This window comes from Haemaphysalis longicornis, unplaced genomic scaffold (genome assembly GCF_048455015.1).
Source record: "Haemaphysalis longicornis isolate Haplotype H1 unplaced genomic scaffold, Haemaphysalis longicornis Haplotype H1 scaffold_10, whole genome shotgun sequence".
Lineage (NCBI taxonomy): Eukaryota > Metazoa > Arthropoda > Arachnida > Ixodida > Ixodidae > Haemaphysalis > Haemaphysalis longicornis.
Window position 1 is genome coordinate 38,881,066 of NW_027526204.1, and position 20,609 is coordinate 38,901,674.

The 20,609-nt window shown below is 45.2% G+C and overlaps 1 protein-coding gene across 6 annotated transcripts in view; it reads right to left on the reverse strand.

Annotated features, from left to right (window-relative positions):
* The window catches only part of LOC144158387 (ATP-binding cassette sub-family C member 2-like), a 131,351-nt gene that overhangs the window by 108,673 nt on the left and 2,069 nt on the right, over nt 1-20,609 (reverse strand). For 2 of the 6 annotated variants that reach the window (XM_077689259.1, XM_077689256.1), the window contains exon 1: nt 7,940-8,161. The exons of 2 other annotated variants lie outside the window; for them this stretch is intronic. The gene's annotated coding sequence lies outside the window, so the exon portion shown is untranslated. Of the gene's footprint in view, nt 1-7,179; nt 7,337-7,939; nt 8,162-20,609 lie in introns of those variants that run through there. 2 more of the 6 variants (XM_077689257.1, XM_077689258.1) reach the window with 2 other exon arrangements.

The following is a 20,609-nucleotide window of genomic DNA, read 5'->3' on the forward strand; positions in this document are numbered from 1 at the left end:
GGTTATTTACGTCGCAACTTGCGAAATTCCCGTATTAACATTCGTAAACTCGCCTTTCAAACATTCACCCTGCCACAATCGGAATTCGCCTCGTCAATTTGATCTCCTCATTATATTACGTAATAAATTTGATAAAAATGTTACATAATAGAGAAGCCTGGTTCATACCATGTAACTACAATATCAGCACCAGCGTAACACAAGTAAAACTAGACCTGCAACTACCGCCATTTTATTGCCGCCGTAATATTGCTGCTTTGTGGCTTTTCCACAAATACAATTTCACCCATAAACGAACACGACTACCACTTCTATTACTTTATTCCTTGTCACGCAGATTGCATAATCATTCCAGTTTCATGCGAAGACACGGTAAAACCAATGCATTTAATTCATCCGCACTGCCTGGTGTCATTCGTCTTTGGAATTATCTGCCTGTAACATTGCCACCATATCTAACCTTGAAACATTGAGCGATTCAGCTAGTCGCCCTTTTAACTATTCAATGCTGTTCAGGAATTTTATAGTAACGCCTATTATCAGGATTTGTGTTCTTGTTGTCTATTTCTTCGTTTTCTCTCTCACGAATCGTATGCTTTTTCGCACTGTTAACGGCCACAAGTGTTCATGTACGGTCAACAAGCGATCACTTTGTACTATGGAATATGTATAATGCGTTTATATTTTATTGTTACGATGTTCCTCTCTTAAATTTATACTTTGTTTTGTTATTACGTTTTTAAATGCCGCCCTCACTCTATGCCCTCTAATGGGGACTGTAAGGTTTCCACGATTGTATGTATATATATATATATACATATATATATATATATATATATATATATATATATATATATATATATATATATATATATATATATATATATATATATATATATATATATATATATATATATATTTATTTATTTATTTATTTATATATATTTATATATATATATATATATATATAAACGACAGAAATAAGAATTGGCAGTCAAGAAAAGCAAAGGGAAGGATGCAGTAGCTCAAGATAAAGAATTTGGAAAGTAAGAAAGTGGAGAAAAAATGCCCGCCAGGTGGGATCCAAACCCACGACCTCCAGAATACCGGTCTTGGGCGATAACCACTACGCTACAGGCGGGCCTACTTTACCCTCCACTTTTTGGGGTATTTATGTTCAGGTGTTTTTGTTTCCTGCGCTTGGGGGTGGTAGCCAGCGCCACTCGGACTACTAGGCGTGAAGGGGACCTTCTTCTTAACCCTCGGGCCGTGACTCGAGCGTCTACGACATGTCGAGAGTGGTCGACCAGCGTTGAGCTATCTTAAGCTCCCTATGGCACCAAGACTGCCAGAACAGAGGCCCTCGCTATGCATGTAGCGAATCAGAATAGGAAATGAGGGGCTCGTTGAAAATAAGACAGAAATAAGAATTGGCAGTCAAGAAGACCTCAGAAAGCAAAGGGGAGGATGTAGTATCTCAAGATAAAGAATTTGAAAAGTAAGAAAGTGGAGAAAAAATGCCCGCCAGGTGGGATCCGAACCCACGACCTCCAGAATACCGGTCTTGGGCGATAACCACTACGCTACCGGCGGGGCTACTTTAGCCTCCACTTTTTGGGGTATTTATGTTCAGGTGTTTTTGTTTCCTGCACTTGGGGGTGGTAGCCAGTGCCACTCGGACTCGGAGGTCGTTGGTTCGGATCCCATTTGGCGGGCATTTTTTCTCCACTTTCTTATTTTCCAAATTCTTTATCTTGAGCTACTACATCCTCCCCTTTGCTTTCCGAGGTCTTCTTGACTGCCGATTCTTATTTCTGTCTTATTTTCAACGAGCCCCTCATTTCCTATTCTGATTCGCAACATGCATAGCGAGGGCCTCTGCTCTGGCAGTCTTGGCGCCATAGGGAGCTTAAGAGGGCTCAACGCTGGTCGAGAACTCTCCACATGTCGTAGACGCTCGAGTCACGGCCCGGGGGTTAAGAAGAAGGTCCCCTTCACGCCTAGTAGTCCGAGTGGCGCTGGCTACCACCCCCAAGCGCAGGAAACAAAAACACCTGAACATAAATACCCCAAAAAGTGGTGGGGAAATCACCCCGCCGGTAGCGTAGTGGTTATCGCACCAGACCGGTATTCTGGAGGTCGTGAGTTCGGATCCCACCCGACGGGACCGAGTCCCTCGTCCCGTATCTTTTTGTTCTGCACTCTCTCTCTCTCTCTCTCTCTCTCTCTCTCTCTCTCTCTCTCTCTGTCTATATATATATTGGTAATTGGTAAGCATTCGAGATCTAATCGAAAGGCGTGGGTTCGGTCCCCACTCTGGGCTCGTGTTTTTCTTTCTTTCTTTCTCACGTAATTAATAATAATAAATAAAAATGTAACGTCACTAACGGTAAAAAATATTCTAACCATTCCCCTATGCCTTCTTTGGCGTTGTAGACTGCCGGCATTTCTTCCTGTATATATATATATATATATATATATTTATATATATATATATATATATATATATATATATATATATATATATATATATATATATATATATATATATAGCAGAACAGAAAGATACGAGACGACTCGGTAAAGGTACATATCAAGGTTGCAGTTGTCATTGCCAGTGCTATTCGGCTTTTTCGAAATATTTAATAGGGCCGAATGACGTGTGCTTGTCACGTTTCTTTGATACATTGATAAATAAGCGAAAATATAAGTCGAGAAAAAATCCGCCGTTTGTAATATATATATATATATATATATATATATATATATATATATATATATATATATATATATATATATATATATATATATATATATACAGTCGAACACGGATATATCGAACTCCAAGGGGATCGCGAATTTGTTCGATATATGAAAAATTCGATATAAAAAATGTGGGCTCTGAGACCTCACCTATGGCGGACGATCACTTACCAATCGTCGCATTCAAGAATGACAACTAATTCCGCACTCACGACGCAACAGGACGCTTTATTTCCGTGAAAAAAAAATCGCTGATCTTGGCCTGCTTCTTCGTCCAGGAAATGAAATTAAAGACGCTCGTCTCGATCTTCTCGAGGCTGCACAGCTAGGAAATTCCAGCAGTACGCTGCGCCTTCGCACACCGTGCACAACACGCACGCCAAAGAAGAACAGCGCGCACGTACCACAATAACTTTGAAGGTAACAATTCCAAGGTTCTCTGAACGGACTCCAACAAAGCGCTCGCGATGGTCATCTCCGAGAGAAACAGTGATCTCCGAAAGATACGGGACAACTCGCCAAACAGCAGCAACAGCAGCAAAATGCAAAAGAAGGAGGAGGCCGCCAGCGCCTTCGTTCCCTCTTCCCTTTCCCGAGACGACATGGGGGGAAGACAGACCCAGAGAGAGAGAGAAAAAAACTCTTTTTCGGCAAGCCGGGAACGTACGCAGCCGAAAAAAAAAGGACGTGCGCAGTCGGGGCATCCCTACCTCGCACTGTCACATTTTCCGAGCGTTCGGGCTTGTGTGCCTAGAGTGATTTAGCATACCGGGCTCCGTCCGCTAACGCTACGGCCGCCGGTAGCGGGGCCCGACTGGGCAAGCGCAAATTCGTTCCGGTAGGGGCAATTAGTTCCGCGAGCCAGTCTTCGCCATGCCCGCGCATTCCTCCACATCCTCCTCAACCTCAATCGGAGGTGCGGCGACCGCCAAAGAGCACCTTCCAGCTCGCGCGGCGTTCGATATACCCAATGTCGGGAAAAATACGGTTCGATATAAACGTACGAATTCCTATACTTTTATACAGAATTTTCAAGGGGATAATTTATGAGTTCGATATAGACAATAATTCGATATACCCGTGTTCGATATATCCGTGTTCGACTGTATATATATATATATATATATATATATATATATATATATATATATATATATATGTATGTATGTATGTATGTTTGTGTGTGTGTTATCGTCATCATCACCATAAGCCTTGGTTGTGTCCACTACAGGACGAAAGCCTCTCCCAAGCATCTCCAGCCATGCCTATCGAGTGCTAGTTGAGAGCATGCTTTTCCCCCGCTATTGCGTACCTCATCTCTCCATCGAGTTGTCGGCCAACCCCTGTTGCGTTTTCGGTCTAATGGCAGCCACTCTGTTAAACGGGTGTTCCAGCTATTGTCCGTCACACGAATTCTGTGACCCGCCCATGCCCATTTCCTTCGCATACGTTGAACTAGAGTGTCCTCCAGCTTAGTCTGTTCTCTAATCCATGTGGCTGTTTTCCTATCCTTCAGCGTGACCCCTACCATTCTCCGTTCCATGGCCCGTTAGGCCCATCTAAATTTCCTTTCAAGTGGTTTGATGAGACCGGACGTTCTGCACCGTAAATCAGTACTGGAAGGACGCACCGATTACATGCAATCTTTTCGGGTGGGAGAGGGAGCAGGGTGTCAGGATTTATGAATTCTTACTAAAATCAGCTTACCCCATTGATTTGTGTGTGCGTGTGTGCGTGTGCATACAGAGATATAACTGCCGCTATACGGTACACAGACAGGGAAAATCAAGACAACAATCTGTGCCTACAGTACTTGTAACTGCTTAATTGCTGCGTTATATATGTATGGGGTATCAAACGATTGTGAATAAAGCCTTTTCCAACGAACTACTATGTAAATGAGATCAGCTTCCACTCGCAGCAGATTAGCGAATAAGCTTTAAATAACAGTTCGTTCGCCTTTATACAGCATTTGCCACGAAACCACAACTGGGCAATTATTATTGGAAGGGAGCATTTGGCTGACGCTAAACCTGGCGGGCCTGATTGAGACTGCTTGTGGCAGTTGAGGGAGTGAGGCAGTACTAATTATCCACCAGAAAAGCAATTCGGACGTGCCGTCCTGCATTGAAGCACAAAAATTATTAAAACCTGCAGCCTTAGTCCAACAGGCAAACAATGACCATACATCGTCTTTTTTCTGCGGACTTAATGCCGTCGCGGTTGTTGACAAGTGTAGCCTGGGACGGTACATTTACGAGAAAAGGGAGGTCAGTGGGACGGTACCCTTAAAGCAGGTGGGAACTTCGAAAACCAAGTGACTCACTGCACAGTGAGCGAGAAAATGGTATATTTCGTTTGAAAACTGTCAGGTCAAGAGTTTGATGACCCCCTTCATCCGCCGAACGATGAAAAATTAAGCAGTTCCACTCAACGCGAAAGCTGCCGGAAGTGCACAGCAGTGATCCGCCATGCGGGATGCGGTGCCGTTTTTTGATTTTGCTACCTCCCTTCACGCTCTTTCACCCTCTGTTTCACTATTTTCTTGCTTCGTGGATTGAAGAGAGGTTTGTTCAATGCAATTCGATTTTTCCGCCATCACAGTGCTCGCGCGAAATCTTTTGGGACAACGCGCATTCCTTTTTATCTTTTGTTTCTGTTTGGCACTAGAACAGCACGGTCCTGAGTTCTGTTCTGTTTGTGCTTGCTTTTATGCCGCACGCGCTGTGTGCCGTTCTAAACGTGTTAGTGTTCGGCGACCATTTTTTTCAAGCCGATAGTCTTTCTTCAGCCACTTAACCGGAAATTTTAATCTCTGCGTCTGTCTGTCTGTCTGTCTGTCTGTCTGTGTCCCCGCGATACGTATGTGGTGCGGGTTGGGCTTTTATTTTATTATATAGCCCTTTACCTTTGTCTGTCTGTGTGTAACTCGACTCAGTCACCGGGCCAAAGTGAAACTGGAGCTGCGCAATAGATTTACATACCTACAGCCAACTATAAAGGTCTCATTCCGGTGGCAATGTTCATATTTGTCAACATTGTTCAACAAGAACAAAGCATTACGCAAGTGTGAGGGAGAAAATCAATACATAAGTTATATTTGCAGTGTTTCTTTAGAAAAATTCACGGATGTCTGCTTGTTCTGATAGAAAATTAAATCCTCTGCTGCAGAAAAAAAAAAACACCCCAGTCGCCTGTTGTTACCGGCGCCAGTATAGCTTCTGGTGACATTTTAACAAGTTAAACGGCAACGGTTCAGAAAGGTTACACTAGATAGCTTCCAGGTTCCGCGTCACCACCGTACGACAGTGCTGGCATCGAGCACCCAGCCTGGAGCAGTGGAACGCGGTAAATTTAAATTGACTACAGCACACCTTCAGCGTGTGTACCTTTGGAGGAGCGCGACGGGAGAGGAGCAGCATGAGAGGTGAGCGAAAGGAGGCACTTACGTGCCAAATATCGACGAATGACCGTCCTCTTTCGCCGACATTTGCAACGAAAGAACCAGACACGCGGCTAATTTTTTCTCTTCCTATCGTAAAAACCAGCCGATGAGCATTCCTAACTAAATGAACGCGGGGACTGCCAGTTCATTACATATATTTGCCTCAAATGTACCTACAGTTTTCGTTGCGCTAAATAATGGGGACATGTATGACACGTGCCAGGGGTTCTACAAGTGTTGAGTGGTTCTGCGTGTGTAAGCATCTCATTCAAGTATCCTCATTAACTCTTGGCCGGAATGCTGAATCGAGGGATTAGCAGGTATAGTTTGAAGCCTTTGTTCGGGTACGTGACACCACGGAGCTCTCTTTTGGTGCGTAACGGTGCGTGACAGCGGTGGCTGTAGGTAGCGTGACATCGGACGAGCTACGACGACAAGCGGGACCACTAAAGTGAAATGCATTTAAAAGAAACCCATGCATATGTCTGAAGTAATCACGGTGTGCAGTCAGACCAGTGTAGTTTTTATGACGTCAGTCGTAGATGAGCATGTCTGCAAAAGTTTTAGGCCCATGCGTCACCGCAGCGAGCGCACTCGTTTATACATCAATGGAGGGAGCAAAAGAAAACTACGGAAAGCGGGAGTGAAGCGTGCGGGTAGACAGGGCTGCCACATTGAAGCCATCAAAGCGAGCTGGCTCACCAAAAGGGGCCAAGCAATACACATAAAAATGCATACATAGTGTCGATGAACCGCTTCTGGAACACCCTCAAAGGCGAGTTGAAATCGGCGTGCACTTTTTTTGCAATAAGATATTACGCTGTCGTCACCTCACGGATGTACGTGTCGCATATGACTCTTCGGGGCTTTTACTGTTCTGCGGTAACATATTTTTTTTAGAATACTAATAAACTATGCCAGAGTGAGTTTAATTGGTAAAGCCGTGCTTTTTAAGCACTTTCTCTGCTCACCTTTACAGCTAAGGGTAAGGCTTCCGGCGTTTTGTTTTCGCAGAGTGTTGTGTGTAAGAACAACGAACAGCGTGTACCGTTGATGGGGCGTTCTGGTGGAATAAAACGGTGCAGGTAAAGGGGTGCGGGCGGAGTCCTGTAAGGCAGGCAGCAGACCCTGGAAAAACACGGAGGATACCTAAGCATTACTTGTGTGTTGTAAATGGGAAAGTAATATTGTCCTGTTGAACGCCATCGAGTATGCAATTTATTGGCGCAGGGTGCTCTGCTCCACGGAAAGCTCAGCGCACCGAGTGCGCAAGTGCATTTTGTTGACAAGTATGCCTAAGGACATCGTGTGGTAGAGATTGATTAGCCTCGTTCCTTCGGTGAAGTTAGAGAAGACACTGAAATGATTGATTGATAGTGGTGTTTAACGCTCCGACGCAACGTAGGCGATGAAGCGCGCCGTAGTGGAGGGCTCCGGATTAATTTTGACCACCCGGGGATCTTTATCGTGCGCCGAAATCTCGCACACACGGGCGTTTTTGCTTTTCGCCTCCATCAGAAAAGCGGCCGCCGCGGCCGGGAATCGAACCCGCGACCTCGTGCTCAGCAGCGCAACGCCTTAGCCACTGAGCCACTACGGCGGGTGGCACTGAAATCCGCGATTCATGGCGGACGCCATGGATGATACCAGAGGGTCTTCGAAATACAATCTTACTACAAAACAGTGGTAAACAGGCATGGAAAGGTTGAGCTACGCCCAGGCAATACATACCGACCGGTATAGCCACGTTGCCGTAGCGGCAGATGAACGAGGCGCAGTAGGCGGTAAATAACGAAGCTGTTACAACGGAGTCCAACGCTATTCTTCGGCAGCAGCGAGTAAAATACATTCACACAGACGCAACACTTCCACGAATAAAAAAAGAAAACTTAACGTTATCGTTGTGTCTTTCTGTAACAACATAGGCGTGGTAGGATGGTGTATGTTGCATGTTATGAGCGCCGTATCGCGTGTTACAAGAGCGCCGCATATATTTTTGCCGCCGAGGTCGGTACGCGGCAGAAACAGGTGGGTAAAACAAGGAACGACGAATGCAGCTAACGTTTTTGTAGTTTTTTCCCGGCTTGTCTGCCACGTGGCCAGGTTGGCACGGTTTTGCGTAGTTCTCGCAATCCTGGAACATCACAGCTCTCACACCACGCTTAATTGAGAGGCATTTTGCGTTTGAGAAGAAATAGGGAATTAGCGTATTTTTACGGTGAGAAAAAATTATACATTTCCGCAGAAATATACCTAGAAAAAATGACAATTATGAAGTCATGTGGGAAGCATGCACTCAAAGTGCTCCTGAAAATGTTTGTGGATATACGGGGTCCCGACAGGTTTTTTTTTTTTTTTTTCAAAATTAAGCGATCAGATTTACGTGAAGACCGCCTCTACAATGAGGTTATGCGCTCAGGGGGACACATAATTAGAAGGTAATTATTGATTCCGGTGGCTGAATTAACTAAAATTGATTTATTAACTTTGTAGTGTCTACAGTAATTACGCATGTTTTTATTGGAAAGTTAGACGCAATCGTGTTCCTATGCCATTTCATTACGGAGGATTGTCCTAGCGCATCCGTACTTCAAGATATCGAACTGAGAAATTCAATATCCGTTCGCATGATTTCGCATGCGAGACAGTCTGCACCGGCGCAAAGCTCCTCCTTTGTGTGGCGTGCCTACTGTGTACGGTGTTAAGTTCGACAACGGGGTGGAAGCATAGGCACAAGGGATAAGTGGCACCCATTCAGTCTTGGCTGGCTAATCGCAATCTGCCCTACTTATTACCGCTATCGAAACATAGAAGAAAAGCGAGGAGCTTTGCGCAGGTCTTGACTTCCAGTTTGCGTAATCATGCGAGCGGGAAATAAACATCGCCGTTCGATATCTCGGAGTGCAGATGCGCTAGGACAATGCTGCCGAATGAAACGTCGTAGAAACACGATTGCGTCTAACTTTCCAATACAAACACGCCTGGTTACCGTGTTCACTAAAAAGTTAATTGGTCTATTCTAGTCAATTAGGCCACCGACATCAATAATTACCACCTAATTATGTGTACCCCTGGGAGAATAACCTCACTGTAGAGGTGCTCTTCACGTACTTCTAAGCGCCTAATTTAAAAAAAAAAACCTGTCGACCTAAATTTAATCACCCGGTATATGTACAAGTGTACGTAGGCACATGTATATAGAGACAGTGAGATAGACGGAGCAACGAAACTTTGTAGATGGTGGTGATACACGACAAAGAGAAAACTTTGAACAAGCTAATTTTTCGGCACATTTGCCGAAACGTAGGCAGCAAAAGGAGGCCACCACATTATTCAAAGTTTTCTTTTCAGAAGAACCCGAATCACTATTTTTCGATTCCTTTGAATACAGACTTGACGAGGATCGGAAAGAATCGTGGAAGTACACGAAAATAAATAAGAAAGAGCGTATCGCGAAACCATATCTAGTTGAAGGCAACAATATTGGGAAGGAACCTTTCGAAAAAGCACTGCGTTTTAACCACAAGTTTAGCGCTATGTTTTCCTCTCCGTTTCTCCCAAGTTACGAACACAGCATATGCAATGTAGTTACAAAATCTATGTACGCCATGCTGGTTGACGTTGATGGACTGCAGCGACTCCAGGAGGAATTGCAATCCTGAAAAGCAGCTTGTTCAGACAATTGTCCGGCTGGCCTAATGATGCTTTCAGCCGCCTCGGTAGCAGCATACTTCACAATATTGTTCCTAATATCAGTCAATTAGGATGCCCTTCCACATGAGTGGTAATGGTTTTACCTGGACCCATAAAACCGGGTCACGTCATGTTGTGTCCATACCGTCGTATTTCGCTGATAAATGTATGCTGTCACGTGTTAAAAAACATGTCCTACAGTGACACATTGAAACACATTGAAAACGAAAGCTTATTCTACACACCACAGCATGGACTTTCAAGGATTTTCTTGGGTCATCAAACCAATGCAGTTCTCACGTGATATTGCGCAACCGACGTGATGGCCGCAAGTCAGTTTACTTTGCCTCTTTGGTTTTAGGAAACTTTGATGTAGTCCCTCATGGCTGTTATTAACGAAACCGTCATCTTGTGGTATTAACCACGTGATTCCGCCACGGCTTTTTGCCTATATCACTGGTAGGCAAGAGTATGTAGTTGTCAGCGGTGCAGTCTCCAATGCCTCAGACGCTGCGTCAGGGATGGTACCTCAAGGGTCAGCTTTGCCGCTCTTGTTATTCATCTAGTTTTTTACGCAGGTTACGACGTTTGTTCAAGGACACGTCCTTCCCCCCCCTTCGCCCCCCGGCTTTCACCGTGTCTTCTTCATGCGACTCGGCACTCCACCCCTAAAGGTTGGAGAATCCTGGGTTAGACAAAGAATACTACAGGAAGTGAGGTGCCTACAGCGGCGTTGTTTTTTCTTCGTACCCGCTTTGTGTTCACATTGCAGTTTTTTTTGTACCAGCTGTGCGTAGGCATTGTGAGTTTGAATAACGAAGTTCCCTCCAAGCTAGCTACGAAGAACACTTGAATTGCGGCCGACGAAGATCAGTCGAATTACGGTTCAAGTACAACTTGAAGCCGCAGTGGCTCCATGAAATGAGAGACGCCGACTTAAAACGCGGCAAATTAGGCTCGGCGTATGTTGAGAAGAAGATATCTATCAATACGGAGGTTATTTCCCTGCGGAAGGTATATGGCGGAACTCTCATGTGAACAAAAAGATGTGGCGACGTTGCAAGCCATGGCCCGCAAAAACGCTGACCTCTTTCCTCGTCATGTGCGGGGAAGCAAGTACATACGTGGTACATTCTTTACGGCAATCTTGCGTCTATGGTGGTAAATTATGGCATGTTTACAGCTCCCGGCTTTGTGGTTATGACTTCAGTTTGCAGTAAATAGAGCCAAGGCAGACAATCTTCAAAGAAATGTGTTGTAGCAAGACACAGCAGTCACTGCGGAATAAATAAGGAATAAAAATAAACTGGTCGTGCGGGTAAATAATTTTCGACGCAGAATCTGTTCTGAATAAAAAATGACAGCATCTCCACTCCATGGATGATGGCGAGGGTGCGGAGTATGGGGACTAAAAATGACATCCAAGTTGCGCTCCGAGTGACATCCGATTTGCGCAGCTACCGTCATTCGATTTGAGCCGTGAGTTGCACCTTCATTATTCCCTAAATGACACTGCAACTCATGGCTCAAATCGAATTTCGCTTGATTTTCGCTTGATGGTGGTGTGCGCACGGATGGACGCGGACGAACCTTGGGAGGTCCTTACGTACTCCGCACCTAATAATCAATGCGAAAACTGTTCAGCTGAGTGCAGGTATTTGCGCTAGTGCATTGACCCCCGTAATACGAACGCTAAAAACGCGGCACCTGCCGGCGAAAGCGGGCCAGAATTTGTTTTTACTTTTTTCAGTAAGCGGCAGTCAAAAGGGTGTCACGTCAACAACCTAGCAAACGGAAATGCTGAGCATAGCCTATTTTAACAGCTGAACTGTTTAGGCCGACAAAAATCCGTCGGTCGTAAACAGAAAACCCCAAAGCCTCAATAAAAAAATGTGGGTAGGAAGGTCCGGGAGTCGAACACCGGACCTTTAAGCCATGATACGAAGAGCCTAACCACTGGGAAACCCCATAGGCGCGCGGGGACGGGTTAGCAGCGTTGGGGAACAATGACGCCTGCAGCCAATCGGGAAGAATAGAACGCTTCCCGCGGTCAGACTCGAACCTGGGTCCTCTGTTCGATTGAGCTATCATCGCATTCCCGGCACACATTTTCTATGGGTTCTTAACGCCAGCGGTGGCTTTGGACTTGGCCGCGGGTTCTGGCTTGTGCTAACGCGGTATACTCTGGGAGAGATGTGAATGCCTTCGGATGAAGCGATCCCGGTATACCAGTAATAAAGAACTTTGCGCGGCAAGTTCATAAATAAATGTGAGGTTTGAAATATGGAGTGCAAACAGTGCGTTAGTAAACACCTCTAATTTCCGCTCGATATCTCATCACCTCAAATTTATTTTTGTACTTGCCGCTGAGTCTTCTCAATGAGTTTTATGCCGGGATTATTTAGACTGCAGGATTTCACATGTCAACCAAAGTCGACCGCCTTCAGACGTGCTAGTCCCCGCTTGCCTGTGAGGTACCCCATTGGTTATATGGTTGATTTCACGGCGTAATAGTCCCGGGTCACACTCGCGGGACCTCCCTAACCACACTTTTGTTGTTGCGGCTTCTGGGTTTTTCCTCTTACGACGAATAGATTTAGGTCGACCGAAACCATTTTTCTTTTATAAGGGGAAGGACAATTACTCGATGGAGGGGAAATAAAGAAATTAGGATGCGAAGAATGGAGTCGATCGATGCGGGACAAGAGCGATTGGGGGTCGATGGAATAAGCCTTCGTCGGGGAGAGGACCTGGTGGGTGGCAGCTGATGATGATGCTGCGACAGCCGAGACTCCGGCTAAGGGAGAGGCAGTGCCAGCCCTGCGGATTATCTGGCTTTGCACCACTAGTGCAAACTGAGTCAATTTGTTTTCATATCGATTTTCAAAAAAAGCTTGTTTGCCGGGTATTTCCATTTTAGTTTTTTTATCAAACGCAATCCCGTTTATATATATATATATATATATATATATATATATATATATATATATATATATATATATATATATATATATATATATATATATATATATATATATATATATATATATAGATATAGATATATATATATATATTCCCAAGCTTTCATCCCCGAAGAAGACCTGGCTCAGGTCGAAACTTGGGAAATAAAGTCTCCGAATAGCGTACTTTTACATTGTGCGTATTCCTGCAACTATACGTGGGAAATGAGGGCATCGTTGAAAATAACACAGAAATAAGAGTTGGCATCAAGAAAACCTCGGAAACCAAAGGGGAGGATGTGGCAGGTCATTGAAACAGATAAAGAATTTGGAAAGAAAGAAAGAAAGTTGAGAAAAAACGCCTGCCAGGTGGGATCTGAACCCACGACTCCAGAATACCGTCCAGGTGCGATAACCACTACGCTACCAGCAGGGCGACTTTCCCCTCCACTTTCTAGGGTATTTATGTTAAGGTATTTTTGTTTCCTGTGCTTGGGGGTGGTAGCCAGCGCCACTCGGACTACGCGGGGTGAAGGGGACCTTCTTTTTTATCCCCCTGGCCGTGACTCGAGTGTGTACGACATGCCGAGATTGGTCGACCATCGTTGATCCCTCTTAAGCTTCCTAGGGCACCAAGACTGCCAGAACAGAGGCCCTCGCTGTGCATGTAGCGAATCGGAATGGGAATCAGAATCAGATCAGAATGCGAATCATAACCACAATTCTTTATCTGTTTCAGTGACCTGCCACATCAGAAATCGAATCAGAATCAGAATTCGTTATCTGTTTCAATGACCTGCCACATCCTCCCCTTTGATTTCCGAGGTTTTCTTGACTGCCAACTCTTATTTCTGTGTTTTATATATATATATATATATATATATATATATATATATATATATATATAACTGTAACGACACCCCGGAATATATACGGTATTGTCTGAAGTATGCTCAACGCTGTGGATATATGAATGTATTAGATACGCGTTGGTAGGTTGATTACTCGGTAATGTGTGGGCTCTATGTGCCTCGCGTTCACTCCAAGTATTGGAGAAAAAGCGCAATTTGTAACGGTTACATCTTTGTATTCATGGGTTACATCTTTGCATTCATGAATACGCCAATTAACCTCCGGCACTCAGTACCCAGCGGCTGCGAAGCAACTGACCACGGCGGTGGTCAGACCTGTGACGCAGCAGAGGGTGCTAAGAATCCCTGGATCCGGACAGGCCCCCAATCGAATCTGAACCTGGGAACGTTTAACGCGCGAACCTTATCAAGCGAAGCGAGTCTCGAGGTGTTGTTCGAGGAATTAGAGGGCATTAAATGGGATGTAATAGGGCTTAGCTTGGTTAGGAGAGCAGTCGAAGCCTTTACAGTGCTGAATATGGATACGTCTTATGTTACAGGGGTCCAGAGGACAGGAGAGAACTGGGAGTGGGATTTCTCGTCAATACAAGCATAGCTGGCAACATAGAAGAATACTATAGCCTTAACGAAAGGGCAGCAGGTCTTGTAATTCGGCTCAATAAGAGGTACAAGCTCAAGGTGGTGCAGGGCTACGCACCCACATCCAGCCACGACGACCAAGCAGTGGAACGCTTCTATGAAGATGTGGAATCCGCAATGGCTAAAGCAAAAACACAGTATACCGTAGTTATGGGGGACTTCAATGCTAAAGTAGGCAAGAATCAGGCTGGAGACAAGGCAGTTGAGAACTATGGTCTGGGCTGTAGAAATAGCAGGGGGGACCTACTAGTGGAGTTTGCAGAACGGAATAACCTACGCATAATGAATACCTTCTTCTGTAAACAGAAGAGTCGGAAGTGGACCTGGAGGAGCCCGAATGGGGAGCATAAAAATGAAATAGACTTCATATTATGCGATAACCCTGGCGTCGTGCAGGATGTGGAAGTACTCGGAAGGCTAAGGTGTAGTGACCACCGTATGGTAAGATCTCGAATTAGGCTAGATCTGAGGAGGGACCGCAACAAGCTAGTACAAAAGAAGCCGATAAATGAGCTAACAGTAAGACGTAAAGTAGAAGAATTCGGGATCGCGCTGCAGAACCGATATTCAGCTCTTATCGAGGAAGCCGAGCTTACGACACAGGAAGCCAGCGACAACCTTACACGTATTATCACGGAGTGTGCAGTAGAAGTCGGGGGCACTATGGCTAGACAGGATACTGGCAAATTTTCACAGGAGACGAAAGATCTAATTAGGAAACGGTAAACCATGACAATCTCTACCGCTGCTGACAGAATAGAACTAGCGGAGCTTTCGAAGTTAATTAATAAGCGTAAGACAGCTGACATACGGAAGTATAATATGGAGAGGATCGAATCCGCTGTAAAGAAGGGAGGCAGCCTCAAAGCTGTGAGAGGGGTCTTGGCGTGGGGAAAAATCAGATGTATGCACTTAAAGATAAGCAAGGTAATGTCATCACAAATAGGGATAAAATAGTCACAGTGGCCGAGGAGTTCTACAGGGATCTCTACAGTAGCGGGACATCCAGGATAATTCCGAACGAGACAGTAGCTCAGAGGAGATAGACATCCCACCAGTAATGACCGAAGAAGTAAGGAAGGCTTTGAAAGAAATGAAAGGGGGCAAAGCACCTGGTGAGGATCAGATAACAGCAGACCTCTTGAAGGATGGCGGAGAAATTGTACTTGAAAAACTGGCAAACCTGTATACGCAATGCCTAATTACCGCAAGGGTACCGGAATCTTGGAAGAATGCAAACATCATCCTAATCCATAAGAAAGTTGACATGAAGCACTTGAAAAATTACAGGCCGATCAGCTTACTGTCAGTCGTCTACAAGGTACTTACCAAGGTAATCGCTAACAGAATTTCTGCAACCTTAGATTTCAGTTAACCTAAAGAACATGCAGGGTTCCGTAAAGGTTATTCAACAATGGACCATATTCACACGATCAATCAGGTGATAGAGAAGTGCGCTGAGTATACTGAACCCCTATATATAGCCTTCATAGATTATGAGAAAGCATTTGACTCGGTCGAAACCCTAGCAGTCATTTAGGCATTACGGAACCAGGGGGTAGATGAGCATTATGTAAGAATACTAGAGGATATATTCGATGGGTCCAGAGCTACCATCATCCTCCATAAGGAGAGCAGTAAAATACCTATAAGGAAAGGTGTCAGACAGGGAGACACTATCTCTCTAATGTTATTCACAGCATATTTACAAGAAGTATTCAGAACGTTGGATTGGGAACAGGTGGGAGTAAGGGTTAATGGAGAATACCTCAGCAACCTCACATTTGCTGATGACATTGTCTTGCTAAGTAACTCGGGGGACGAATTGCAAAGCATGCTTTCCGCGCTGGGCGAACAGAGTAGAACCGTGGGCCTGAAAATTAATATGCAGAAAACTAAAGTAATGATCAATAACCTCGAGACAGCACAGCGGTTTGAGATAGGTGGCGAGGCAGTGGAAGTGGTAAGGGAATATATCTACTTAGGCCAAATTGTGACCCCAGATCCCAACCATGAGGCAGAGATAATTAGAAGGATCAGAATGGGGTGGGGTGCATATGGCAGGCATTCTCAGATAATGAATGGCAGCCTACAATTGTCGCTAAAGAAGAAAGTGTATGACAGCTGCATTTTACCGGTACTCACCTACGGGGCAGAAACTTGGAGGCTCACTAAGAGGGTTCAACTTAGGTTGAGAACGACTCAGCGGGTAATGGAGCGTAAAATGATAGGTGTAACATTAAGGGACAAGAAGAGAGCGGAGTGGGTCAGGGAGCAAACACGTGTTGAGGACATATTAGTAGAGATTAAGAAGAAGAAATGGACGTGGGCAGGGCATGTAATGCAAAGGCAAGATAACCGCTGGTCATTAAGGGTAACAGAGTGGATCCCTAGAGAAGGCAAGCGTTGCAGGGGGCGGCAGAAAGTTAGATGGGCAGATGAGATTAAGAAGTTTGCGGGGATAAATTGGTCACAGTTGGCACAGGACCGAGGTAATTGGAGAATAATGGGAGAGGGCTTTGCCCTGCAGTGGGCGTAGATAGGCTGATGATGATGATGATGACATCTTTGTAAACTGAAGTCATGCGTCCTTTTGGAGAAACCCGCAGCTCTGTGGTCACATGAGCACAGCCTGTCGTGCACCTGAGTTGAGTTTATGGTTTGCTCAAAAGCACAAAAAAATGAATGAGTTGAATCCTTCACGGAAGCCCGTATGCATGTAAGTTGTGCGCTAAAAACCTATGCTGCCATCATGTTGCTGCTTAGCAGCTGTTTTCAGGAAAATGCTAATTAGAAAATAATATATCTTGAACTAACGAAAAGAACATTCTGCTTATCAAATATTAAGTTTATCACAGCTGGCAGAGGTACAACTTGACGCTCCTTCACAGAAAAAAATAATATTTCAAGTTACATCGACCCTAACACCACTCTCGCTCATTCGCGGCGATGGTAGTGCATTGATCGGCTCGTGTCCTACAGTGACATAACAAATCACTACCGCCTGGAACGGGCCCGTTTCCCCACAGCTTACCCGTCACTCAATAAGAGGCAATCTGTCGTATGGCGACTACTTCAGATGAATTCCTATCCAAACCCGGTTATCTATACCTACTGCTACCTAGGGAAACATTCGGACAAATGACAAAAATGTAAAGAATGGGCAGACCGAGCACATGTGCTATGGGCTTTCACGTAGGCGGCTACACCCGCGCGCAGAATCACTCAGGCGGAGCAATGGGAGACCGTGTCGGTGAGCTCCGACCCAGAAGATCAAGTGCGTGCCCTCCAGCTGGCCCAGGACGCTGCTAGCGCCCAAGGGCTCTTGGCCGACACCTAGGATCACCAGCCTGTCTCAATAAAGTTTTTTATCTCTCTTTTCCACTTCGCGTGAACTTGTAATAACGATTTAGGTTATTCGCGTTTTTCTATTGAGGTTCTCTGTTTTTTCCGCCATTTAAAACTAGTAGTACCGGTGCGGAGGGAAGCTGCTCTCCACTTTATCGACATATTTTCTTCTGTGCCAACAAAAATCTCAAGAATACCTTTCATATCATTTCATTTAACTTGCTTTCCGAAAACGTGGTAACGTGTGTCAAACGACTGCACAAGCCTGCGCTCTACCTATCTATGGGGTAGATTAGGAATGGTAGCTTGACTAAACAAATTGTTTAGGCCAAAAGCAGAACTACGTTTTGTATAGGTCGTTGTAAGCACTTTCAGAGCCCAAACGAAGCAAAAAGGAGAGTAATTCGGTCTAAAGGCATTTAATATATGTTAAGATTAAACATATAATTTCAGAATGCAGTTACGAAAATTTGCTTTGTGGCAAACGGCGTCTACAGACGATAGTCTACCGCCGCCCCTACACTATAACGAGCTATCCCTTGCCGCTTTCCCTACTCGACAATTCTCGACCCATCGTCCTACTCAAAAGATTATGCAATGAGAGTTCCCTCAGTCCTGTTCAATTCGCCCGCGTTTGCACAGATCGCCCACTATCTTTTGAGACAGAGCGATTTTAAATGCGGAGCATTTCTTAGGCTCGCGATGTCACTCGTCGATGTTGTCGGCGCCGTCCAAACGCTCACTGCGCATGCGCGTCGCGTCGAGGCGCAGGTGCGCGTCTCTCCCCCGTACCCTCCTCGCTCTCAACAACAGGTGCGGCGGTGCGGGAGGAGCGCGTGTACCCCATGCGCTCCGTCGCTCTCAACAAAAGCTGCGGCGGTGCGGGGGGAGCGCGTCTGTGCACGCATGCGTCGTAGCTACCCGTGCGCTGCGTCGCGCTCAACAGTAACGGCGGCAGGGCGTGTACACGTGATAACGGCGTGGTGGGTGCGTAGAAAATTCGCGCGCTTGTGTACGGAAGTGTGCGCATGCGCGTCTCTCCCCCGTACTCCTCTCCCTCGACCGCGGGCGGTGTGTATATAAGCGGCGGAGCGCGCGTTCAGAATTCAGTCAAGGGCGTCTTTGCTTGGCTTTCGCTTGACTTGACGCTTTGCTTGATGCCACCAAGCAATAAAGACAGACTTTAACTTTACACTCCTTGCCTTCGCTTCTCCTTCATTCAATAAATACGAATAATAAAGACGGAATAACAATTAAGCATTACCAAACCATACCCAATTACGCAACATTCACGAGATACCCCCACCGCTCTGCGACGCATTTACTCGAGTTCCCCCCGTGGGAAGATGCGGGCGGGTTTTTTTTTCTGAAGTTTTCGTCTGAATAGCACGAGGTGACATTTCTTGCTCTTGTTTATGTCTCGCTTCCCTTGTTAGCATTTCTAAAGCGTTGTTTTTTGCTTGCAATATCGTAAAATCAATCAAAAGTATTTTCTCAATCAAAACAACACTAGTCCACAGGGTTATGCGCCTACATGTTGCGCTAATCTGCTTGACGTTTCCTCCGCGCTGAATATTGTGGAGATGTATTAGCCATTCCGATAGGTTTGTTAGTTTGGAAGGGTCATGCCAGTATAAGAAATCCTTTCAGCGATTCATTCTTTCTAATCAGACGGATGAATATAGTCACAGACAAGACAAACGAACATTTTCGCTCGTAGGCGGTACATCAAACTGTTGTCTTTAAAGCTCAAAAGCATGCGGATACTCCTTAAACGGATACTCCTTAAAGCATTGTGCACACATTGACATGTGGATCACTTTAGCCGTCTCGATATGTGCATACCTCAGCGTAACCGTTACCCAACTACAATTACCACATTGCCCACTCTAGTAAGCACGATGGGGACTAGGACAGAATTATTTGGCACTGCACTAGTGATCTCATTGCGGTTGATTCTGCCTAGATAACTAAATCAGTGTTCAAATAAGTAAAAGCCTGTTTTTGCAAACACTGTACTGAACAACTTAATAAAACAACGTAAATGTCAATGTGAAATACGCAAGCCCAACTTCCCTTGCAGAATGTTTTACTTTTATCAATTTAAATAAAATAGTATTTTTATAAGAACAAACAGCTAAAAACGTTACCCCAAAGGCTTTGCTAGCGCTGAGCGCATGCAAATTTTAAATGCCGCAAAAATGGGTTTTGGGAGTAGCATTGGCGGTGAGCGCGACCACCGGTGGCGCTGCGAAGCGCGCCTCCATGACGTCGGCTTAGGATTCTTGAATTTGTCGTCTGCTTTAGTCGGGCTGGCTCTCCCTGCTGGAGAGCGGTTGACGTCCGATGCTTGTCCGCACGAGATTTTGCGTGTGAGAAACATTTTATCACAATAATACACTTAAAATCTCACGCACTAGCTCGAGGCGTGAGTTGAAGTATAGTTTTAAATGACGCTACAGAAGAAACATTGCTGGCTTCGCCCCATTCCTTGCGAAGCCGCTGCTGTGCGGAGCGCGAAGAGTAGGAGGCTGGCGTCATCTTCTGAATTTAAGAACCTTTCCAACATAGGGAACAGCCAGCTGCTAGTAACCGGCAACAGCGAAAATACAAGAGCAAAACAAATTCCAGGCCTTCGGGGCTGTAGGCTTTGGCAGAAGGCATTACGATTCCCGGTAATCATATATAATGTAAAACAGTTTTTGCAACCTTGTCGAAAGCTCGAAAATATTGTGTCACATCACCTTACGTCCCCTTAGCATGAAAGTATGCAGACATGCTGAATAGGCTGCAAAAACTGTAGGTTGAGTTCCAAATAACCCACTGCGTGTATAGGCGCGTGCTGGTTTTATGCCATACTTCTAACAAGTATGGAGGTTTATTGAGCAA